At 37.8% G+C, this 26,818-nt stretch overlaps 1 protein-coding gene across 1 annotated transcript in view; it reads right to left on the minus strand.

The window, feature by feature from the left end:
- The window catches only part of znf469 (zinc finger protein 469), a 217,640-nt gene that overhangs the window by 150,677 nt on the left and 40,145 nt on the right, over positions 1-26,818 (minus strand). The window lies entirely within an intron of this gene.

A 26,818-nucleotide genomic window follows, 5' to 3' on the forward strand; every position in this document is an offset into this window, starting at 1 on the left:
TGTCTGTCTGTGCATATACATTAGAATGGTCTGTTCAAGCTTCTTCTGTGCCCTTTTTATAGGACCCTGTTTAAACCAGACATGCATGTTTCCGTCTGTACAAAGCTGGTACGCTCCAGGAGATAATGAGACACTGTAGTTTGGTTTGGATTGATTAAGGATTATTCTGTAACACAAACAAACTACTGTTCTGCCTGTCCACACGTGAAGAGAATTAGACTCTAATGAGCTGGGCAAGGCTGAGTCGAAGGATACAATGAAATGAGGAGGGAACAGGTCCAAAAAGCAGGAGAAAAGCTCTTGCAATAGATGTTCAGTCCTAATGTCTGCATAAACACAGAATTGGATGGATTCATATCCATATACAGCTGCTTTTTGCCTGTTTTTGTTTCTCCACACTGACAAAGGCCATGTCCAAAGTACTATAAGCAATTTTAAAACAATTCCAGATCCATGTATGTGATGTGTGTTACAAGTTACAATGTTTTGCCACATTCCCTAGTCTAACCAAACACTTGTGTTGTGAATTACATGATGGAACACAAAGCAGTGCATAACTGTGAAGTGGGACAAAAATAACAATTTTCTTAAGTTGTTTTGAAACATAAATCTGTGCATTTGTGTAGAATTCCCCAGAGTCAAACCTTGGTGAACCAGCTTTTGCTGCAGTTTCATCTGCAAGTCCTTTTGGAAATGTCAATATCCCCACCCCTACACGCAGCTTACACGCAGCATAGTGAAGGGAACATGACCTTTTGCAGCATCCAGCAGTCTAAATATTATTAATCTCTAGCAAAACAACCCAGCAATTACATTCAAATTATACATGACGTTCTTATGCCTTTTTGTATGAAATTGCTGATTCCTTTAAAAAAAACTTCTTTGTCAAGTCATTAGGGCCGTAACGATTCCTCGAATCATTCGAGGACCTCGATTATTCAAATTCCTTAAGGCAAATTATCTGCCTTGAAGCTTTGTTATGTTATGTTTTACTATTTAACACACCCTTTTCCAGCAAGATGATTATTTGTGTTGCACAATGTTCTCGCCTCCGCCTATGAAGTGCTAGCAGTATAACCATACTGAATTTTCAAGTTCGGTCTGCATCGTGTCATTAATTTCATTAATGGATGGTAATACCCAGATTTTTATCATTTTTGAGTGACCTACAGGCATCCTTAAAATGACTGGTATGATGTACAGAATACAACAGCCTTTCTCCTCCCAGAGCTGCTGCCTAGTGGCTGGATTGGAGCAAACGGCAGCAAGGTCCATGGTAGGTGTAGTTAGACAAGTGGAGTGGAGACTAACACAGTGGGCTCCTGTGCTCTAGCTGATGCTTAGCAAAAGTGTAGATTTACCGATGAATCAGAAAATAAATTTACTAACCTACAGAAAAGTAATTGTTAGGGATGTACACATATGCATTATTAATACTGTAGTAATGGCAGTATTTACTAATATTTTATGACACTTTTTATTCAATTACTCAATAAGAGTAATCGCAAGAGTACCTGATTACTAAAATAATCGCTTAGAACAGCCATACTTGATATCATGAACATGTTCAAGTTCTGCTCTGAATTGTTTCAAAAATCACTCTATGCACCTGATTGTATCAGTTCTGTCTCTATTTTTTTTATACAAATCTGTATAAATGTGTGATATGCATTTGTGCAAAATGTAAATGCTGCTGCATTTACCTCTTAAAGTTTTTTTCATGTCTTTACCATCTTTTCACATCTGCAAATTTTCACATGATATCTCATGCACTGTCAATTTCAATGCAGAGCATCTTTGAACATAATTATGACTGTTTTTGTGTGTGCATTGAAAAGCAACTAAAAAATAAGAACCGAGAAAATTATAGAGAGAGGTTCTGGCACCAATGTCAGTCTAATATTATATACTAAATAAAACAGATAGGTAAGTAATTTCTCAATTTAGTACACATAAGAACAAAGTGTACCAAAAAGGGTCAAGTTCAAATTGAGTGTTAATAAAAAGAAGCACTGCAGTGATGCAATGGCAGTGTTTTTACAGCTTCCCGGTGCTCCCACAGAGGCTGTGTAAAAACACAAATCACGGCAAGAAGGTACCACCCAGAGAAAATAAATAAACCAAGCTGTGACCAGGCATTAATTGAGAGCAGAGAGAGAGACTTAAATGTTTGCTAGTGATGGATGCTGAATTGGAAGGATTGAAACCGTGCACATCCAGCCATGACTGCCTAATCCATAAAATATGTGTAATTATAGTATGCAGTCATCTTGACCCTCTAAAACAATGTGGTAAATTTCACAAAAGTTGTGTCTTTTTTACATGTTGTGAATGTGCATGCGTTTTTGTCATGTTTTTGTACTTATTTTTGTTCCAGATCTTTAATGGATATTGATGCAGGCATTAATGATCCTGCAACCAGGGAGTGACATGCATGAGAGCTTGCAGCCAACAGCAGTTATACTATCTTTCATTATTGGTTGCTTTCTGGCTTAAAACAAAACTATTCAGTTAGCTACATCAAAGTGACATTGAAAAAAGATTCTGTGTTATGCTGACATTACGCTGGTGATTAAAATGAGAAAAAGAGAGAAACAGCTCTGTAGTGAAGTATGTAAGCAAATAAGTAAGCTTTTAGTTTTACCCTCATTTAATTAAAGAAAACTTTCTGTCATCCTCCACTGAACAGGGTTTAAGCACTTTAACAAACTGTGGAGATATTTCATTTGTGTGAAACAAGGTGTTCAGCAAAATATCATCTGTACAGCAGTGACAGTATATCTCCCCAAGAGGGATAACATTAAATAAAAAACCAGCAGAGTCCCAAAAACAGAACCTCGAGGTTACACCAAAATGGAGTAGATAAGGGGAGCAGGTAAAAAAAAAGAAGAAATAAATGTGTCAGCTAGGTATGGATCCCCGTCTTCACCGTTTTGTCAGAAAACTCTGGTTGCTCTTTGTGCTTGAAGGGTGTCAGTTGGGGGAGGTAACTGTTTTGATTGATCTGATTGGCCAGACTTTCTGCTCAAATTTGGAGACAGACAGTGCAGGATTTGGCCCAATAAGTAGATGAACAAGAAGAGGAGTAGGAGGAAGAAGAAGGAGAAGAAAAAAAGGCCAGGGAAAAGAAATGGAAAATCTGCAAATTGTCCTTTTCCTTGGCTTCTTTTTCTTCTTCATCCTCCTCCATCTTCTCCTCCTCACCCTGTTAAACTAGGGAAGAACTAGGACATGCAAGACACTGGCTCTTGAGGACTGACTTTGGACATCACTGACTTAATAAAAATATAGTTCAGATATGCAAGGAAGAAATTCAGAAAGACACATAGGTCCACACTTAAAATAGCAACACCAGAATCTGTTACTGTAAGTAAAAGAAACCTACCATCTGTATTGCAAATAGTAAAAGCAACAAATGGTTAGTTTTATTTCCCTCAGATTAACTGGTGGTGGTAATATTTTCAAATTAAATAGATTTACTTGGCATGCAAAAAACAAAGCACTACAGAATTCCATATCACTTTGAACCTTCTGCAAGTAATTAGAGAAACATTTCCATTTCCTCCCTATAAACGTGTGAAGCCTTTTGTGCACACACACATGCACGCACACGAGAACAGGAGAATAAATCCTTACACTAGCCTTCAACTTTTAAGTATCAGAATACATCTACTGTAAATGTCAATGTCACATTAAAATCAACAAACCTGCACAGCTTCACTTTCTAAAGGCATGCGAAAAATCTCAGTGCAAACGCACGCATACACACACAGCTAACTATTTAAAATGGCTCTCAAGGTCTCTAATATAAAACAGCAGAAAATGCCCATGTAAAATACTTATTGAAAAGCAAGTTAAACTACTAACAAATAAAATCTTGTGAAATGTTTTTTGACATTAGACTCGCAGGTCTGTTGAATTTGGGATTTTCCTGAGAGTGCCTTATAGAACATTTTTGCAGTAAAAGCTCAGATGAGACCAATAATGTGAGTAAGTGCTGCATTCCAATTAACTTAGAAAACAGGGGGGGTTGTATGTTGGCTCACTGAAATGGTTTACTGCATGGAGAAGAGCCATTGTTATTAGGCTGGGTGATAGAAAAGTTGGAAGCTCGACTGTTGTGACATATTTTCACTTAGGAGCAATTTAAGACTAATGAATCCCAGAAAGCATATTTTGCATTTACATCGAAATAACGAGAATACTGCAGAAGATCTGGTGGACTGATAGAACGACCATTTTATTAGTAAATAAAATGCACCACTGTACAAATAAAATTTAAGGGGTATATAAAATGTTAAGGGGTGTTTTAAATGTTAAATTCCACAGAAATTCTTTGTTCAAAGACAGTTAAAAACCCAGAAAACCTTATAGCAACAAATCAACCATTGTGATTTTTGGGGGGGTTTTTTGGTGCCAAATTATATCTGTGAAACAACTGATATAAAAAACTTTGCCTGAATTTAATGCTACAAAAACAGACAGAAAAAAGATTTCAACTGTGTGTCAGTGAAGATTAGGTGAAGTTGCATGTAGATAAATTTATGTTTAGGATTCAATCCACTTTGTGTGATAGTACCTGTGGCAGCAAAACAGACCCACAGTACCATGCTTAACATTTAGTTCAATGTTCTTAAGGCCAAGGACCTAAACGGGACTCCTGAAGATTTATTTGCTTCCAGTATGAAGAAACTGCTGAATATTTGTCTCATCGGACCATTAAGTCTTTCTCGAGAAAGAGGTTTACTAGTCTATGTGGGTTGCTGCAACTTTCAGTCCTGGTTGTTGGGAGCTTCTGTATTGCTCGGCACTCCAATCAGACGCCAGTTTTACTGGTACATTTCTGTGTGACAAATCAGATTGGTTAAAACTCTGACACACTTGGGTTTTCAAACAGGACATTGTCCAAAAAATAAGTGATTGTGCCAGAAGCAAATTTAAATGAGTTCAGCCATTTCTGACAAGGAGAGTGATCAAATGTCCAGCCAGAAAATGTTGCCCAAATTTTAGAGGAGGTGCACATATGAGCATGCATGTACAATTTTGAACCTGTGTGAATCAGAGAGAACCTGAAGTAAAGTTGTACGCTAGTTATTCCCCCTGCAAATAGAAGAGTTCAGGTGCATCATTATAAATCAAATTTATAATGATCAGTCAATGTAAGCTTCTGATCTTCAGAGTATTCCTTACAGAGCCTGAAAAAGAATACCATAAATATTCAAAATGTACACTACATTATTGATTGGATTATGCAAACTTGCTACACATACAAACACAAAGTAAAACCATGCCTGAGTACGGAGTCAACGGTCTTGACTGGTGGCAGCTTTTAGAGGCAGCTGGAAGAACAGGGCCATCTCAGGTAAGAGGACAGCGAGGTCATTATGAGCCCCCCTGGAAAAATAACCCAGCCTTAATGCAACATGGCGAAGTCTGGGCAGGACTGGCCAGAACTTGTGAAATGCGCTTTAGATGGCAGAGCCCACAACGTCAAGCATCTCGACGGGTATACAGGAAATCCAGATAAATACACAAATAAATAGGACTGTTGCAGTTGGCAGCCCTCACTTGTTTGAGAATACCACTGTATATTTGAACTGCTACTTGAAGCTCCCTGCACTGCTGAGCTCTGAGTGTATGTGGCTCTTTCATAGGACACAGCGAGGCTGAATGTGGGGTTTTGGTGATCAAGAAGGGATTTAAAATGTGCGACACATTAGGTGCTGAATGTTTAGCCTATGAAAATATAGGTTTTGTATGTTCTCAACATGATTATACATCATTAATGTTAATGTGGGGTAGCACTAAAACAGCCTTCCATTAAAACATGATTTTCTAACATGAATTAACAACATGCATACATGAACCACAAAAAAAAGGAAGTAAAAGCGGACTACTTATACAGCATATGCCTTTGCATCCAAATTCTAAATATATATAGTTAGGTGTTTGTTTTATGAAGTGTTTTCTAACATTTTTGCAGCACAAAAGTTTCAAACAGTTTGAAAATTGGACTTCTCCAAAACAATGTATTTTTAACCCTCTTTTGAGTACTCATTTACATGTTTGAAAGTCTAAACATCGGTGTATTTTAGAGTCTCTCTCAGTCGCTTAGGTGATTTTCTCAAGTTATTTTTGGATATTTGCAAAACACTAAGTGTATTTCTCAAAACAACTTGTACAAAAAGCAAAACACAATGGATTATCTATAAAAGCCAGTCGTCTTTCACATAATTTCCCGAAAGTAAATATCTGTGCCAGTGAACATGTCAGTGCCATCAGTACGACGAGGCCATTGTGTGCGGATAAAACAGTCAAATTGTTTAGTCGTTTTGTATCTTATACACTGCTGCAATAACAGAATACAGTAAAAGCGGCTGACAAACATTTTTTTCTCATTAAGTCCTTGGAACACACTCTTCTGCAAAATACAGATTTATAAACATGTTCAATTTCTGTTAAAATGAGAGAAATACACTGCTATTTCCATGGCAACACAAGTTAGCTCCAAAGTAAATGGGAAATCCCCAGATTTTCAGACTTCCAAACACAAAACACTCTCAACCTGGAGGTGACATCATTTCCAACCCTTGGTCGTAACTTCCAAGACTAATGAAACGTACCATGAATTCTTCTGCAGGACACTGTGCACTCTGCTGTTTGATTTGAAGCCAGTGACAGAGGAAGTTTGAATTATACAAAATAAATAAATAAATAAAGAATGACATCACAGAAAGCTATAAGTGTACCACTGGCGGACTGCTGAAATATTCCCAATCCTTTAAACCCAAAATATGATCCTTTTCTATTGCTTTTGTCATTGTAAGCTAATCAGCAAGGTTTGGCTATTGCCATCCTGTGCCGTTTGTGCTCTTTTAGATATCTCTGATTGTGCAGGATGCCAGTTCCCCTCTGTTGTGTTGTTCTACTCTTCAGCTCTGAAGGACAGAAGGGGGCACAGGGGGGGCGTATTGGGGGAAACGGGAGGAATTCTCTTGTGAACAACAGCTGAGATCTGGGACATGTTTTAAATTTGGACTCTATGGGCTGGTTTTTATGACCCTTCTGTAATATGTTTTATGTGTCTCCCAAACATTGGAAGGGGGGCTTGCCTCCCCTCCCCCTTCTCCATGCATCTCGTACATCACACAGAGTAGCTAGATGTCAACGCGCCCTAGGTCCTCTGCACTCTCTCCTGCACACAGTAATAGTCGTGTGGCTCAAAATGGCAATGAGAGACGAGCCACAGGCACAAAGGAAAGCATTGAAGATTAGGGAGGGGAGGAAATGCATTTTTGAATAAAATGACGCAAGTGTGTTAAAAATTGACAATGATCTTAAGTTTTGATTGTCACACGCAGTGGTACGAGTGAAAACAGCGTCAATAAAGCTCAGTTCAGACTGAAACCATGGTTTCTCGGCAAAACTACAGCTCCTCCTTTTCTTTCGTTGACATGGGTCCTAATGGCAACCAAAATTGCTACACTTTCCCCCAACAAGGCTGAGCAGTGCAAGATTAAGGTGGCAACACTTCAGTTTTGACACTGATCCTGATTGAGTGAGACCCAAAATTTGAAATACAGACAGAGGAAGAAGCTTTAATAAACTAGTTTCTGCGACATAAAATGTGTCTGTAGTTCCTTCAGGCTGAGACAGAGAGCAAAACTTTTACAGATAACAGGAAGGCCATACAACAAAGTCGCTTCATTTTTTTGTCAACCTTTGCTTGTTTTGAAACAGAGTGTGTGCAGCTTTAGTAATGCTAACACTCTCATTAATAGTGTAATATGATGAACTTAGATTATCAACTCTGTAATAATGTCTTAGTTTGAAATGTTGGCAAAGTTAAACTTGTTAAAGTAAAACAGATTAACAGTTGATACGATTCAAATCAAGTAATAGGATTGGGAAGTTATGCAGTAATGATAAAACAGTCATACATTTTTAAAACAATAATAATGTGATGTCACTACTTATTAAAAAACAACCATCAGAAATATATGTTTCTATTGGAGTAAAAAGGGTTGGTTTGAGTTTCCTGTCAGCTGTAACTTTGCGGACATTTTCATAATGAAAACAAGTCAATCAGAAATTGTGGTCTGCTGTCGCCATGCAGAGGTTGTCTGATCACAAGTTATTCTGCATCCTAGTCAGAATACAGCTTTGAACTTAAAATGAACCATATTTGGATTCACAAGCAGTGGTCATTTCATCTACTGGCTCAGGATAGATTAGCTGGACTATTGATGATTTTTGTTGCAATAGGATTAACTCTGGGAACAAATTTTCAGAGATGTCATCAGGGAAATAAAAAAGTAATCACATATTATAATGCTTTCTCCTTTCAAGATGCCTTAACCACTGGAAATATCTGCTGTTAAAACATTTGCCAGTTTAAGTCTTGGATATGTTAGCTGTTTTGTGGTCAGCAACTGACGGGATAAGCCCGACTCCCAGACCCAGTTTGGCCTCAACGATTCTGCTGCTGGAGGAAATTTGTGTTCTGGGACAGCTCCATGGAAGAGAAGAGCTTGGAGATTCTGGGCTTTTTAACCGAAACTGAACAAAAACAACAAAACCCAGAAGCCTGTTTTAAGGCAATATTTACATTGACACTTTGGGGAACACACAGTTGGATTATTGTCATATTCATCTTCATGTACAGAGTAAATTTTGGTTCTGAACATCATGTTAGGGTCTGGGTTTCATAAACAAAGCCCTTAACTGTGCCACAGCTCATTACTGATATTACTAAACTTTATGTCACGGTTTAGCCACTGCAACTGTTGATTTAAAGTTGGTTTAGGTTTACTGGAAGAGTTTACTTATGCAAAACTTTGCCTGCTGACATTCCTGCTGTGCAGCAATGCAACTGTCATCATAGTGGTATCTCCCGTTTAAGAAGGGGATAACATGGACCATGGTGTACTTCAAGAAAAGCAAGTTAACTCACTTGTACCCTGACGTATTAAAGTCTCGTTGATTTTGGAGCTCCTAGAAAATAGTGTTAAAAGTCGTGTTATTTGGACTTTTTAGTTTCAGCAACAGCAACAATATAATTTTAGAAATCCTTAAAATGTTCTAAAATACAGTTTGTATAAAAAATACTTTTTTTCAGATGTAGAAAACACCATCAGGCACCTTTTGCCTTTTTATACTTTTGCAGCTTTGCTTTTTTTTTTGGACAAAACCACTTTGGGTAAGACCCACATGTCCTGGGGTGTTTTATGATGACAATTCATACTTGATTTGGAAATGTCTAATACCAACTTCTAAAACCAACGATTTGAAGAAATTCTGTGCAATGTTCTCACAGTGTACTGAAAGGAAATGTGGTTATGTGCCTCACATTTTTGATATCTGTCAGCAGGAGGATTGGCTGAGTTATTTCGGTTTGATCAGGAGTCATAATATATTATATTTCCTTAAGAGTAAGCTGACCCAAACAGGGATCAGATTTACAATCAATGGAAAAAGGACATAGAAAAAACTTTCAGATAACAGTGTACAATTAAATAAAATTATATGTGGTATGTAATTATGTGCCTTTTATGTTTTTCTCCATTATTAATCAAAACTCTTGACTGCCAAGAGAAATGAACTGATATGCAACAGTTTTATGGATATAATACTTTATTAAGAAGTATGAAGTGACAGTAGTATAGGACGAACTGAAGGGACAAAATTCAAAAAGGAGTAAGCCAAGCCCCACCGGAGACTCGACAGACGAGTCGATGGGCAAGAGTTAACTGGGACTGAGACAATCGTTTCCTGCAGACTTATGAAGGAGATACTTTAAATAGGAGGAACAGGGCATGTGTTACACTTATTCAGTAGTTCATACAAAAAAAAAAGAAACATTATTTTAATCAGCTCTCAGAGGAGAGCCGGTTTTCTTTGTTCAAATAATCCAGTTAACTTGATTGCTTTGACACAGTCCGCAATGATCTAATACTTCTGCCACTGGCAGAACATTACAGCTCATATATTTTTGAGCATAACAAATATGATGTGAGTAAAATAAGTTTAAGCATTCCTGATGATTATGAACACATGTTGGGAGGAGGTCAGTGTCTTCCAATGGCGGGAACTCAAGATTAGGTAGAAACAACAGGATCGAAACAGGACAGGGCATCCTTTCACTTTGCGATATTTCATTTACCCACCATGTGCTCACATTAAACCTATATCAGCTATATGTAACTGGGTCTATATTAATAGTTGTATATTTCCACAAAATGTGTTCTTTTGTCTGCTTCTACTTGACTGTTGCTGTGTTCCTCTGTGTCTACTATAAGGGGTTTGGTCCTCCAACTGCGCCTTATTTTCTTCTTTTGTTCAGGGTCCTCCAGGACTATTATAAATATTAAGTTATTAATTTCCTCTCCCCTTTTGTTATTCATTCCACTGGGGAGAGGCAAGTTTTATAATCTATTGTAATCCTTTCATTTATATTGTTCAAATGTTTATTTTTCCTTCTGTATTAATAATAAGTGTTTGGATATTTTCATTTGAGTTGCTATTACACCTTTATATCATTTGATGCATGCTAACTATTATTTTGTATAGATCGGGTTGGAGAACTGGAGCACANAGATCGGGTTGGAGAACTGGAGCACATGCTAGGTGCTAATGCTAATATCTCCCGATTGACAGATTAAATAAACGGAGACCGCCTCCAAATCCAGACTTGATGTCTTGTGGCTTGTCTGATCACCAAACAACACACACAATGCAGAAATCCACCGGTCACATATAGATATCATGCTTGGGGTTAAAAATTGTTTCTCTTTTTCTATAAATGAGAGCATTAACAGGATATATAAAAATGAAGACCAGAAAGGAAGTAGAATGGGTTGTGGATGCTGGCCGCCTCCAGTAAGCTGTGGTTAAGACATGCACTGGCAGTACAGGACTTGGCTGCTCCATCACAATAACAGTTTGCTGTCCTTAAGCAAGTAGTGCGGCAATGGCATCAGTGTGAACTACTTTAAAGACACACATGTGCAGATTGTAATGCCTCACTATCCAGGGCACTGTCATGGAGGTATTACAGGCTGCCAAGGACATGTGAGAACCAACACCAAACCCGAATAAATAAACCGCACCGTAAGATTTTCCATCACCACAGGAACTGGGAGAAAAGGGGGAGGAAAAAAGAAAAATGGGGTGAGTGAAAAGAGACACTACAAGGGCTTAAAGGGGAGCAAAAGCCACAGCACGCGGCTCAAAGTGTGCCTTGCATGCAACTGCTTCCCACCCACAGTGCGGGTCCCCAACTCGCTGCAGTGGCTCAGCCTGGCTGAAGATAGACGGCGCTGGCACAAATGACAAATAAAAATTAAAAGATATTTTAAAAAAGGAAACGATCCATACTGCAGCAGACACCAGCAATGCCAATTTAGTTGACGAGTTCTGCTGTGGAAAAGTAGCGATACAGAAAAATAAAAATAAAAAACAATGGAATTTAAAGCAGAAAACAAAAGTTGCACCTACGGTCCCACTGTTAAATAAAATGCCTAAAGCTAAAGAAGGATGTGACAAAAACTTTAGGTGTAAAAAGAAGGTGATATGCTCAGTTTGTGTCTGTCACTGCATGTCTCAAAAGTGATGTAACACATCTCAAGACATATTTCTGAACATCTTTCATACAAAGTACCAAATACTTGAGAGCACTGTACTAAACAAGCAGTACAGGTGATATTTTAATGGTTGATTACTTTGGAAAATTCTTACATAAGAAAAGCAATGAATTTAAAACCTTTTTCTCTTTGGAGCTTCTTTTTTTATGAAGCTTCTTTCCAAGTGTCTCATTTTCCTTCAACATGAACCACAATTAGGGTCTTTTCTACACTCACTCACCTGTGCCATTTTCTGGGCAGTTGAAATGGTGTTCCACTTATACTGTTTTCACTGAAGCATTGTAGTGGTTTTTACACAATCAATCCAGAGAAGAAAAACAAAATTGAAAAGAAGGAAGATCAATGCAGTTTTTTTTTGTTTTTTTGTCCTTGTGGTACGTAAGAGATCAATTATCCAAATAGGAAAAACACATTAATTCTCAAAATGAACTATCTTCTTTTTTTTTTTCTTTTGCTTGGGAACTGTTTGTCATTTTCTTTATTTGTTGTTTGTTACCACCCGGAATATTATTGTTGCTGTCAATACACACAGTCAGTGCAGTCACTAATGTCTGGGCTGGGGATCTTCAAGAGTCAAACCAGGTCCTGGTTGGAAAGAACAGATGTCAAAATTCACATCATACCAGTTTTGCAGTCGGGCAGAAAGTAGAGCAGACTGGTAGGTATGAATAAGACCTGAATCAGACCAAATGTGGTCGTCTACAATGTTGCGCCATGCAATTATGCTAAGCTAATACAGTTTCAAGGGTGTCTGTTTCTCTGTCTGACATAGTCCCAAATTAATGACATTCTGTTTCTTTTTCTATGATTTTTCCACTCATTATCTCAACATCGTCTCCATCAGACCTAATTTAAACAGAAACATGTGTGACCGCAATAACTGTCCTCCTGGAAACATGACAATGTTTTATGTACAAAAGCCTGACTTTACAATGTGTTGTGTGGCCAAAAGAGGAACAAGATGCAGATAGCTGTTCGAAGAGGAAGACTTGATGATGGAAAACTTACAGGTAGGGCGGGAGGAAAACAGGACTTGGAGCAAAGAAGTAAGGCAAACACAAAGGGATAAACTAAAATGACAGGATCTAAACAACAATAATGAACAACGAGATTCACTGAATCTGGAAAACCCTAAACAACTCAGAAATTATCAAACACAAACATGAATGAAACCAAAAACCCAAACATCCATGGATCATGACAGATTCTGCCTCGGGGTGTTTGTGATCAACTCATTCGAGTCTCTTGAGGAGTTATTTCAGTCCTGTATGAAAACATGAGGGAGGATTTACCAAATGAAGATCAAGTAGTTGCCACCAAAGCTGAAGGATGGTCAGACTACTACAGTAATGAAAATGAACAGTTATACTGCAAATCGCAGTCTTTTGACAAATAAGACTGGGGGAAAAAATGTTGATAACATACATATATCAAAATAGGGAACACACAACAATGTAGACAAAAGCTCGTACTCAGGCCAGACTCCAGGACTGTGATCTCTATAATCCAGACAAGGTTTGCCAACTACTGGGGTTTACCATCGTCAAGATTACGAAATCGATTTTATTTTGACCTCTACCGTGACGCTAGTTTGTCATGGGAGGCCTTCTCATGGTGGCCTATTAGCATAGAAAGAAATCTGGTGATATCTGCATTTCACCAGATTTCAAAAAATCTCATTTACACATCACAACATGGAAAGTATAGGAACCGGACTTGAGGAAAAATCTTAAATTATTTGTTGTGTTTCTTCTGGTGGTTTTGTGTTTTGTAGGGTTTTTAAGGTAGATTTTTATAGTACAGCGCTTTCTGATTTTATGTCTCTGAAAAGCACTTTATAAATAAACTTTACTTACTTACTTACTTATTACAAACAAAGGAACAAACATGTTAAGCGTGGTTTTCAAATGCTAAAAACTAGATGAAAAGGGAATTTGGTAATTTACACACTGGTTTTAAAAAACAGGGCATAATGAGGGACTTAGACTACGGATTGTGGACAGTTAAGAAAGAGGCCCGTGCTTGACCTCGGCAAAGGAAATTATTCCACCAATTATGCAGGACGTTTTCCCCTGGAGCTCCGAGCACTCTGCGGCCAGCATTTACAACCTTAGGAAACTTTGTGTTGTTTTACTGTGGTGACCTCACCTCAGTTAGCGTGCACTATGGCTCTGCCGGGAAGAGGGATTGCTACTTGTCACAAAGCCATGACGTCAGGGGAACCATGGTTTAAAGATCATTAAAGCCTCCATACAGTAGCCAGCGTGGTTTGTAATATGAGCGGCTGTGGGAGCCAAACTGTTAGATAGCAGATGAAGCCTCCAGCAGTATTTAGAGAGAATAGTTAATATACAAATATGTTCAGAAGTAACGCAGACAAAACAAACCATAATGATTCAAGAATGTACAAACTGTTTCATTCAGTTTAAAAGGCAAAACTCATTTACATGTATTACACTAACAGTGGTATTTTTCAAGTGTTTATTTCTGTGAACTTTGATGATTGTGGCTCGCAGATAATGTAAACCCAAAATTGAGCCTGAGAAAATAACATTTCATAAGACAGAGTGGTGTTATGGTATGATCTTATTACAGGATAAATTGTTGTGTGAAGACTTGACAGTCGTCCAGCAGGCCGTCACTGACACTCTCTGCAAGGAGGGTAAGACACAAAAGGTCATTGCTAAAACATCTGGCTGTTCACAGATAGCTGTCTCCAAACATGCTAAAGTACACGAGAGGACAAGTGAAAAGAGTGACAGAAACAGATGCACGAGTAACAGGGATACGCTTAGCTTGTGAGAGATTTTGTGACTGCAGCTGAAGTCAGTGCCATCACATACAGACACATCCAGGACACATCCATTGATCAAATAGTCACTCCTGAAACAGAGATAAAGGGAAAATGGACTGAACAGGTTTTTTTTTTTTTGCGATTAGACGTTCAAATTCCATTTTTTAGATAAAAGAATTAGCGTTTTTGTTAGAAAGATCCCATAATCTGGACAGCAAACTCGTTTGGCCTAAACAATACAGAGAACCAATGCTTTGTTGACAAGTTGACAATGCAAGACGCCAGACCCACCGATCCAGAACAGCTGAAGCCGCTATCAAAGTAGCATGTCAGCAGAGTCACAGGCTGGTTATCTAGCCACGTTCTACAAAGCACCGAGGAATAAATTAATTCCACAATCAGGTATTGAGTGCACTTTTCCATACTTTTCAAAAAGCCAGCGTTTCTAAATAAAATAAAGACAAGACAAGGTCGGTCAAGTTCCTTAAACCCGCCATCATGTCATTTAATTTCCTCTAAACCTTCCACGTGTCTTAAATGCTCTCACCAGGAGCACAAGGGAAGAGGATTTAACAGCCATTTATCAAATTAAGACCTTCTTGTGTCAAAGTAATCATTTTAAACAGACGTCAGTTTATATGTCACACAGATGTGTCACATAATTATTTGCTGCAGCGTACATCTGTACTTCATCTTTATCAGATGATCATTCAATGTGTTTGTGATAACTTATTTTTGGTGCATTTTGTGTTATTTAACCCCTTTATGTGATTTTGATGTACAATAGATAGCACATGCATTTCAGAGCATGAACAAAAAAAAAAAGGTTAGAGGAATAAAGGTACAATCAGAAGGAAATGTGATAAATAAGATAAGCCTCCAGAACGTTTGACAGGTCACTCCTCGCAATTACTTTAAGTATTAGCCGCTGCAATGAATGAAGGATTTTAGAATAACAAATCTAGCCAAGAGAGTCCATTAAAGCAATGATTTTTGTCAAGATTTTACAAAGTATTTCACAATGTGCTTCTCAGGTGCTTCCTTTTATTTGAATTTGTTGCACCTTTGTGTCCAATTCTTATTCATGTAACTGAGTCAGTTTCCTTCCCATTTTGTCTTTTGAACCACTCTGCAGGCCCCTGCGGAGTGGTTCACCGATAATCGGCCCCGAGATCTGCCGCAGATTCCTCATCTTCTCTGCTGCTCTGGGCACCGTGAGCTGCTGCTGACTGCACCATTAAATGATTCCCGCTTTGTCTCACAGATGTTTAGATAGTTTGTGGCTGGGTTGTTACATTAAACCACAGCAATCTGGCGGTCTGTTACGAGCTCTCGGTACTCCGTGTTCAAGCGAGGCACTTTATCAGTGACATTTGTTCAGGAGGGTTTTGTTGAATGATTTTCTTCAACTATTTCCCTCATTACAGATAAAAGTAAAACAATGTGTCCTTTGATGTATTTAACTTCAAGTAAGTTCTGTGTTTCGTATCTCTTTAACTTCTATTGTTTTCAGAATGTTTTTTTTTTTCTAGAAATGCCAGCTTTAAATATTGCTGATGCTAACATTGCATAATCAGTTAAGCAGTAAAGCATCGGCCAAATGATGTCATTTAGATCAGGGTGTTTGTTAAATAGCAAACTTTGATGCGTTTGTGTTGCAGATTTTACAAAAAGTAAGATCTACTCTCTCAATAGCTGTGCCAGGCAACAATGCATCTCTCTGCCAGATGCAGTTTTCCTGCGTATAGATTAGATTTTTTGCATGTGCCTAGAAGTGAAATATGGTACAAATTATGTTTCTGCGTAATTAAACAGAACTATATTACCTGGCTAATATAGTATTCTGAAAGACCACTGTTTGTGACACAAGCATTGTATTCAAAACTGAGGGCAAGATAAATATTATTGTTCAATTACTATTCTAAATGCATCTAATGAAAATAATAGGATATGAACACAATCAACGCAGCACAATTTTATTCCCTTGTCTCCTTTACAAAAACATGACAGGAAAGGCGATTACTTCTATATCTGGGATTACCTTTTTTATTGATTACTCTCACGTTAAACAAGAATCGACTCTGAGATGACGGGATAAAATCAAAATGACACGCACGCTGACCACTGACACTTTGGAGGGACTTAAATTGTGAACTTGATTTCACTATAAAGTTGATAAACACCTCATTACTTGTGCTAAATTATAGCACAAAGAAAACACAAGAATGTCAAATTAGCTAGCGAACCTCAGAACACAAAATTTGGAACGCAGTATGAGTGAAGTTGAGGTAATGAGTATTTATCAAATTGAGACATTCTGGCTTCAAAGGCCTTATTTCAGAAGGAACACATAAACTCTAAAACACAAATAGTATAGAAATAAAGCCAAGGAGAGAATAAAAGAGGCAAGAAATAGTTCTTGGCAAGATTTAAACTACGAATCACAATGATGTAAATTTGGCATCACAACCAATCAAGCACTTTAGTGTCAGAACTAGGGGGGGGGGGGACACTGAAGATAATTTACTTATATCTACATGTGAAATAAACTGCTGGCTCTTAGAAGCGAAGTCAGAATTTAAAACCAGATTGTCCTGCCAGATCCAAAGTATTTTAATAACTAAAGCTACATAGCCAAGTTTAGCTGAACAACTCATGTGTCCAAGGTTTTTTTCCTTCACATTTTTGTGTTTTAAAGAAAAAAATGACAAAGCAGTAAAGTTAGCGCATGGCATGAAAAAAAAAAATACAACAATTTTATGGCTTGTAAAATCAATCCGAATGTCGAAACCTGCATATTCCACCTCAGTCAAAATGACTGACTGTTAAGTTCGAGACCTCTTCCTTCATTCACTTCAAGTGTTTCAGAAATTTCACTCATCAGATCTTTTTTGTAATACAACAGTATCACATTGAATTTTTACAGCCAGCAAAGCATGATTAATAATCCTGAACCGTTCCAGTGAAACCACATGGGCTTCCAGGACAAGATCCAACAGTTAAATTATTAACATCGGTCTTTCTGCACCAACAGTTGAGGAAGAGTTGGAGAAAGACACTGGGCAGCATATCTGTCAAATTGGATGATGGACTGAAAAAAATTACATGTGACGACAGAATCTAGACAAAAAAGTTAAATAAGACGAAATCCACCTCTCTGTTTTTGAAAGTCAGCATGGAAAGAAGATTAAACACCGCAAAAGAAAACAGTAATGAGTGCAACTAGACAGAAGACAATAGAGGTTTCCATCCAGCAGAGAAGAAGACAAACTTTTAACCTTGCCTTTCAAATGCTTCTCATCGTATCTGCATCCCTGTCTCCCTTTAGCACATGAAGCCTGATCCTCATGATAACTGCAGATGGAATTAAATAAAAGTTCATCTGCAAACATCTGTACAACATACATCTTTGGTTTTTGAACAGGATAATAGGCCAGTAATTAAATGTGTTCCATCAGTTCACAATTACAAATTCCCTGTGATCGATTATCAGGAGAGAGAGGATTTAGATCTTATGACAAACAAAAGGTTAAGTTTTCCTCATTTAATTTCAAGCATTTCCTCATTTAGCAAGCACACCTGGCAAAGATTTTTTGTTTTTAATTCCTAAATGGTTGATAGTGAGTTTGGAAGTCCCTATCTTCTTTTCATAGAAATAATCAAATCCAAACGAACATGAATTTATACCGAAGAATCAGTCAAATCTCTCATTGTGTCATCCTGCAACCTGACGTTAAAAAATTATGTTAAATTTAGGCAACATACTTCATTGTAGAAAACAGCATAATTGCAAGTGGAAGAAAGAAAAACACCATTAAGCAGGGCCACCGCCAGGAATGTTGGGCCCCATGACAAAACATTTTATTGGGCTGTTGTTACAATTTCTTTGATGAGTCTATCTGACTCATCAAAAGCATCACAATTTTAAAGGCTTGCAACTTCTTTGATCCAATATTCTAGCACAATATTTACTGCTAGTGAATTTTACATGCAATAGTTACTATGCTGTATGCAAATAAGGTTGCTTCATTTTTTTTTATTATTACTAGTTTTAGCTTATTGAAATGTCTCTCCTCACCAGCAACAGTCACAGAAAATGTGCAAAGATCCATAGCAATCCAGATTTCTCAAAAAATGCTGTCTTGTTGCATTTTGTTCAAGCTGCAGAAGATAACTAATGAAAAAATATGCTTTTCCCACATTTGTTAAAGCTGTCAGCGTGTTATGACAGTTTGTTACGAGACAGATAATCTGTGAAAAGATCAATCTCCTCCACCTCCTCCCCAAGCTGCTACTGCTGTCTAAAGTAATGCACCGTTCTGACCAAAAACAACCAATCAGAACCAGGAGTACGCTTTTAGTGTTGTCAGTCAACATCATTCACTCACTGATAAGTGTGCTCATGGAAGATTTTTTATGAGTAATAAATGAACTGTTTTTGTTGTGTAACTGTAAAAAAGAGTAGAGAGTTAACTAGCTTTTTATTGAACACAGTGTTGCTCACCTTTTTCACTGGGACAGAAGAGTGAGGTCATTCTGGTAACGGGGTTCAGCTGCTGATGGTCTGTTGTTAAGTGTAGTAAAAGGTACAGAAACAAGTTAAACATGTCAATATGCTCTTAAATTATTTTCTTCATTCATTGACAGTTAAATGGAAGCAAACAATCTGTAGCTAAGCTAAATGGTTGATAATCTCGCACAGTCTACCCACCTCTGTAGGAGAAAAACTGGATTATAAATCGACACTCTTGTCTTTTCTCTCTCTGTGTCTTTGAAAACCTGACTATTATTTTTTTCTTGGCAGCATAATAACTGCTACAGTCCTCGTCTTCTTCTGACTGCTGCTGAACAAGCAGGAACGAACCATTTCATTCAGATGCAGGGGGGTGTTCGGTGCAAATATGGATGTCTGTTTTTTTGGTCTGGGAGGGGTAACATTTAATTTTTTTACTGTTAAAAAATTTTAAAAACACAATATGATTAATTTTGTAATTGACATGGCCCCCTATTTTTTTTTTTCATTTCTATAAGAAAAAAAAAATGTTTGTGGGAGGGCCCCCTGTTGGTCAGAGGCCCTTGAAATTGTCCTAACTTTTCCCTCCTATATGAAACCCCTGCCAATATGAACCTGTTATTTGATGTAATTATTTGAGTTTGTTTTTGATAAAGTCACTAAGCCAATGATCTGTAGCTGTTGTCTAGTGACTGTTCTGGTGAGCTTAATTATATATACTCTTAGCCATAATGTCTGTCGTTAAATTAGGAAAAACTCAGTAGAAAGATTTAGAGAAACATCAAATTTGACATCGCTGAAAAATATGTCTGACCTAGAGACAGAGGTTGAAGCAGCTACAAGAAGACTGTAGGTTAACTGTAGGTTAATGGAAATGCAATAAGATTTCATAAGAAATGATAAGTATATATGGCTGTCTTTAAATCTGCTTCAACTGATTTATTGTTGGTAAAATCTGTTAAAAATAAATAATGACAGCAGTGGTTGAATGATACTACTTGCACTTTCAGCCAGGCTTATCTTTGCACTGACACACAGAAAGACCACCTTCAAGTTTCACTTGAAGGGCTGGAAAAAAAAACTATCACGTGCACTTTATGAATGACAAAATTTTAACTTGCGTTTTACCCTTCCTCTATCTGAAATTCAGCTTCTTCTATTTCTTCATTTGCACTCATGCTATCAAGCATCTGTATCAGTTCAGTATTTTTAGCCGTCTTACTGCTGCATGTACAGAGTCCCATCCTCAGTTGATTTATTTTCCTCTGATTTCCGCATATGCCGCAGCTGCCTTTCATCACACCAAAGAGATTAGCATCTAAACAAAYAATAGTCCCTGTTGTTCTTCACTGTCCTTTTTAATTTGCATGTCTTTTGATTATTTTCAATTGAGCAAAATCCTGACTGAAACAATATGTCAAAGGAGTCCTGTTTGGTTTTAAATGGCACCAGAGCAGAAAACAGCTCAATCGACCATTTTTAAACATGTCTCTTAACTGTTTATTATGCTATAGTGGTTGTGTTGAAGTTCAATACTTCTTTCAGCACAAGAGCTCTCATAACATATCAATCACATCTTGACTTGTGCACACACTTTAAAGTTCATTTAGCCCATGCGTACAGTTTTTAGAAGGATATATGCCTAATTGAAATATGTTGTCTCTATTGAGATTCAACTGAAAACCTTTTGTGAAATATACTCTTATAGACAGAATTACACTCAGGTGAACCAAAACAATTTATTCTATTTCCATAAATAAACTATTTGGAAAAGCACAATGTAAAGTATTCCACCTCTCCACCATGTTCACCTGAAATTTCCCCATTTTTAAAAAATTTCTTAAATGCTGGGCTGTCAGAAAAAAAAAATTCAATCAAAGATCCTCAATAATCCATCTATCCATCACCACACATTGAACATTTTTGTGCTGATCTTGAACATTTGCCAGTTTGTTGCTTGATATAAAATGCAGCATGAACCTTGTAGCAGTCGTAAAGTAGCGCAAACAAGTCACATCTGGTCAAAGCCCTTCTGCACCAACTCACAGCTCATGTTAGGATCCAGTTTTACAATTCCATCACTTGTTTTAAGAGCTTTAACAGCATGGTGCCACCTTACTTGTCCGAACTTTTACAGCCTCACACATCAGCCAGAGTCCTGCAGTCTATGCATGAGGTACTCTTGGACATTTCTTCTGGTTGGCTCAAAACCGAGGTGAACGAGCCTTTCCATGATCCCATTCTAGAACAACTTACCATTTTACGAAATAGCTGCTCAGACTGTTGGTTGATGAGGATTTCTTGTTTTTTGTGACAGAAGTGTGTTTACTGTCATTCAGCTTGATATCTTACAACAGTAAAATACAAGAGTATTTACTCTATTTTAACTTAGCAGAAGTTCAGTACTAATAACTGAAATTACACAAAGCAAGGATGTAATTTGATAAAACAGTACACAGAAGCTAACAATTGTAGAATGGAAAGCAAAAGATGCATTGTTGTTTTTTTTTATAAAAATCAGAGAAGTTTGAGTTTTAGCTCAAAGTCTTTAGATGTGTGTTTTTGCCTGTTTTTATCAGACTAAAACTTTGGCTCATAATAGTTTAAGCAAAGACAGACTGGATGTAAACCATCTGTGTTTTTAAGATTATCAGTTGGATTTTGATCTGGGATTCATTCTGGCTTCATGCATTGTGTCTCTGCTCAGGTTTTCTTTTGGAACTGCGCTGCATGCAGCCCTGTGTCCTTATGCCTGTCAGAATATTCCTGTTATATCTGAAGAACAGAATTCCCACAGCATGATGATGCCACCACCATGTTTTACTGGGGAATATTTTAGGTTCAGTACAACGTTCAGGTTGATTTAGTTCTTGAAAGGAGTCCAAAACATTTAATTTTACTCTCATCTCACCAGAGCTACCACTTAACATCATAAAGAAAAATGTGCCTGCTTTTGTGTCTGAGCAATGCAACCACCTTTCAAAACGCACATTCGTCCACATTCGTGTAATATCACTTCATTGTGTTGCAATAGGGAAAAGTTGATCAGGTATTCCGGGATTTCTTCAATAAACTACTTGACCAGACTTTTCCCAAAAAGCACAGCGGTTATGTCATAAATTCTTTTGGACATTATCATATTTAAAGAGTTCAGTGTTCCAAAACCAAAACCTTATTTTACCCATGTGAACTACCGCTCCATACTTTCCTACACGATCATAGATTTACGAATATGAATGAAGCTTGTCAAAGAAATTACATATCACTCAATTTTCCACATTAATTTCTGCAGTTTAAGCATGTCATTATATCTGCCTAATTCAACATTAGTCTCCATTACTTAACCATGGCTTAATCATTCCACTATCTCTGCAAATCAGGCTTACTGTTTTCCTCTTTCTGTAGCACACGCAGAACAGACACACACAGTTTACAAAAGCATGTTCTGAGCTCTGGCTTTTACTTTAAAAGCCTGATCCCAAGACATTTGGAGCATGTGGAATTTTGCCATGCCTGTAATCTATAGCTTACAATGTTTGACTTATAAAGATAGCTACATTTAGGACATATTTCAATTGATGATTTATAGATTTACACTTCCTGCTAAAACGCATCCAGCACAGGCCAAGAAATAAAACCTGAACATAAATCAGTTTGCTGGATCTTTATGTAAGTCAATATGCCAGGTTAGGGAATTGAGACTGTGCATACTCACACAACACAGACAGAAAACACTTTAAATATACTGCTACTGTGACTGAGGATATATGTGCTGAGGAAAAGACGTCTTGCCAGATATATTGTGACTTTTACTGCTATTGGCTTGTGTTCTACTTAATGCCCTTTAGTTTTACACACACAATATATCACTCCACAGTTTCCAAACTTATGGCACTACTAATCTTGTGGTCCTGCGAGGCAAAGGGTCAGAAAGGAAGCCCTTTAAGTCATGGTTGGATGGGTCACCAGTCAGAGTTAGAAACTATGCTGGACTTGAACGACAGGCCATGTCCTGACAATCCATATGGATCCAGATAAAACATGCATGCAGGGCGATATGAAAACAATACCTAAATCCTGCTGTACACTTTACCAGGTTTGAGTATTTATTACAAGAGAAAACTAGGAAAAAACAAGAAAAGTAGTATTTTATTATAGCACAGTTAAGTCAACTATGTTAGGCTGAAGGGTCAACAAATGCTCATTCAGCATCAATTATTAATTAAGAACATAAAGCTGAACTTAGTCTAAAAGAAATTGTTGATGGGGAGTAAATTTTGTACTTTTCTGCAGAAAACTTTGGCATGTTAGAGAAAAAGGGGGTTGTAAATGTCAATATGCAACAAGACCTGATGACATTTCAATAATTTTATTTTTCACAGACTATAAACGTTTACAGAACCAATTTCTCTGAAACATTAATTCTCCATATGGACTTCCTCTTATTAATCTAAGCAATACTGATCTGGTAGAACAGTAACCCTAACACCGCTGGGTTAGTCGCACATCAGGGAGAAAAAAGAAACATATACGTTTTGGGTAAACCTTGGTCTTAATCACACTGTTTCACTTTTCTGGAATGAAACACTGTTAGATTGATGTCTTGTGCAGGAACTTCCCCCTGTTAATGCGAGACCCAGTGGGTTTGCTAAAATATAAAGGATCAGACCTTCCAGCAGAGATTTCAGCCATGGATGCATGCATGACACTCTGAAATATGCTCACACACTTTGGAAGATCTGTGACACAGGCTTTATATAACATCATGTGGTTATGAAAGTTCTGTTAACACAACAGCTCCACCGAGGCTGCTACAACTGCTACTCCCCTCCAACCAGCAGAGCCATCGGTGGCTGATTTGTGGCTGAGTGTACCATTGGTGCCAATGCGAGAATTTGCTGCAGCAAGAGGAATTATCTCAACCATGCAGCAGAAAATACTCCCGGTTTAATGAAAAATAAATCCCTCATGCTGAACAAAACTGAAGAACGTGTAAAAGAGGAACGCCTTGATGTTAAAGCAAAAGCAGCTGAGAAATGGGAAGAAGTTTTCTTACAGGCTAGAGTCCTAAAAGATCTATGTCTCCTCCAAACACAGACACTTTAACATCTACTTTGTTTAAAGTGATCACATTATCACAATTATAAATTTAGTGTACAGAACTGGGGACAAGCTTTGGATATGTCTGGAAGAACCTAAAGCCCACCTTGAAGATGACATCTGTCTTACATGAGAAAAGGGAGCTCAGACTAAGTACCATAAGAAATTTCTGAATCTCCAAGGTCACAAATAAGTCATAAATGTAGCGGCAAAAAATGTCTGGCATCTGCTTTTCAAAATGGCCATAGGGGAGTCGTGACTTTCTTTTGGTTATATAAACAATGGAGCTTTAAAGTCCAAATGCCTTTAACAGCAGAGCTACTGCCTGACCACAAAGATTGCTTCCTCTTTCTCCGTAGTAATCTACACTACAGACTATGCTGAATCACAAAAGTGGAGCAAACTACAAGCAATTACAATAATAAAAATGCCTGTAAGTAGAGGTCATTCTAATATACATATATATCAATCTTCAGGATTTATATATTTTTTCTTTGTATTAGATAATCTGTATGCTGATAGACTTTCATGTTAGTGGAAGTAAGCTTAAAATACTATTATAGGTTGAAGATATGAAGATGAGTAAGATTGACTGCATCTTTATTGAGACTCTTATTTTCAAGTGAGAAAGGAAGTGGTGCTCAAAGCGCCCTGCTATGTTCACAACTGACAAAAACTTGTCAGACTGGCCGACAACACTCGTTAACAAGAGCAGTGTTGTAGCTGCTTCGTCACTACATTCAGTCAGGAGTCATACCTTCAGATCCTTTGTTTTGTATTCTCAAATGTGAGTAATCACATTGGTAGTAACTTCATTGGTACTTACTCAAGACCGTCATCGAAGCACATAATGTTCTTGCTCTTCTCAACAAGCATTGGGTGATGCCATGGGCTCGTCGCCAGTCCCAAAGCGCTTACTGGTCACCCAGTACTCCCACAGCAGACCTATCCAGTCACAGTAACATTAGAAAAGTTCACTCCTGTCTTCCCAGGATGCAACAGAACTGTGAATGCTATTTTCATTTGTTTCTTTTAACACAAAATGCACATAACGTGGGAGTGGATGATAAATGACAATCTGAATCTTAAAGGTTTAATAAGAGTGGCATGTACTTATATTTACCCTCCTCACTGTTACTCCTCCAAATAAAACTAAGTGCAACCAAAACTCGTCATGTTAGTAAATATCATCTGTCTCTGATTATTTGAAGAGTACCAATACAACTCTTCTGTGGAGGCCTCGGATATTTGGGAGGCAACATCAGTTAACAAAAAGCATCATGGAGCACAGCAGACAGGTCAAAGATTCAAAAGTGGACAAGTTAAAGGCTAGGTTACAAAAAAACATGTTTCGAACATGGAACACTTCACTTCACTAAGCCGATTTTAGTCCATCTTCCGAGTGGCTCAACTACAAACCTACGAAGACACAAAGAAGGACTGGAAAAGGAAGTAAATTAGCATAACTTTCAATATTCTCAGCATGATCACAGAGAGGTTCTTATTTGTTTTACACCTCAGAGAGATTTACTAATTTAACACAGGACCGAATTCTCATAATCACAAGAAAGATCTAATCAAACCAGAAGAGAACATGAATATTTGATAAAATAATAAAACGCTTTTCAAAAAAATTTAAAGTGATATAACATGTGTCTGTTCGTGTGGAATGTGCGTATGTAAGGGTTTTCAATGTGTATCCATGTGAGTGTTTACACAGCTGGAAGAGCAGAATCACTTCACCTGGTGGTGTTTCCTGGGCTGTCTGCTGTGATCCCATTAAATGGCAGACAAGCTTTGGCAAAAGAGAACCTTACCTACGAAAATATCCCCACATCAGAACCCCTACGAGGGGCCAAATCCCCACAAACCCTGACTGAATTTATTTTGGGGGGTAAATGGTTCCCCTCTCTAAACCCCTGATAGATGCTTTCTCTGGCAGAGTTCAGGTGGATCTGTGCAGTGGCCTCCAGCCCAGTTTCCACATAGACGCAGACTTGTCTCCACAGTCCACGTCATTCCTCTCCTACTCTCAATCCAACTCATCCTTCTCACACCCACCTCCTTTCACATTCAGTCCAAACTTCAGTGACAGTAAAGGGCAGATTCGGTGCAGCCTCTACGGGGGTTTAACACTCTTTGTCTTCTATTTTCCATTCTTTTCTTCGTCAAATTCCTGCAATGTGTTACTCACTGATGAGGCGCTATCATGTCGAGCACAGTGGTGATCAAACCAAAACCAACAACCTTACTCCTCGGTTTATCCATCTTGTTAATAGGTCTTCAGAGTCGTGGACTGAGTTAGAGGACAGAGACGTGAGGCGTTGTGTCATCAATCTCCAGTCCACATCAGTAGCACCCCACTCAATCTGTATGCCTGTCTATTGCAGGAAAACAAAGAGAGTCTTAATGGCCCCTCAGTGATACCTAGAGGTGGAAATTGACAAGCCTCCATGGGTCACTCACTGCTTAGCACAAGAATTTCTCGTATTACATGCCCCATTAGACAAGCATGTCCTCCCTCAGTCAGAGTATCCACACAAACATAAATGCTCGCAATCACATGGAAAGATAAAGTTGTGGAAAATTCTGTTGCTACCCTTGAAAAAAAAAAGTTAATTACTGAAATAAAATGAATCCTTCATGAATATTTTTCAGTGTTGATAATATATCTAATAATTGGTTTTAACAAAATTGCCAGTTGTTGGCAATACTGTTATTGCTACTTTGTTCAACCTTCTTTGCTAATCAACGTTAACTAGACAGCTA

This window comes from Poecilia reticulata, linkage group LG6 (genome assembly GCF_000633615.1).
Source record: "Poecilia reticulata strain Guanapo linkage group LG6, Guppy_female_1.0+MT, whole genome shotgun sequence".
Taxonomy (NCBI): Eukaryota; Metazoa; Chordata; class Actinopteri; order Cyprinodontiformes; family Poeciliidae; genus Poecilia; species Poecilia reticulata.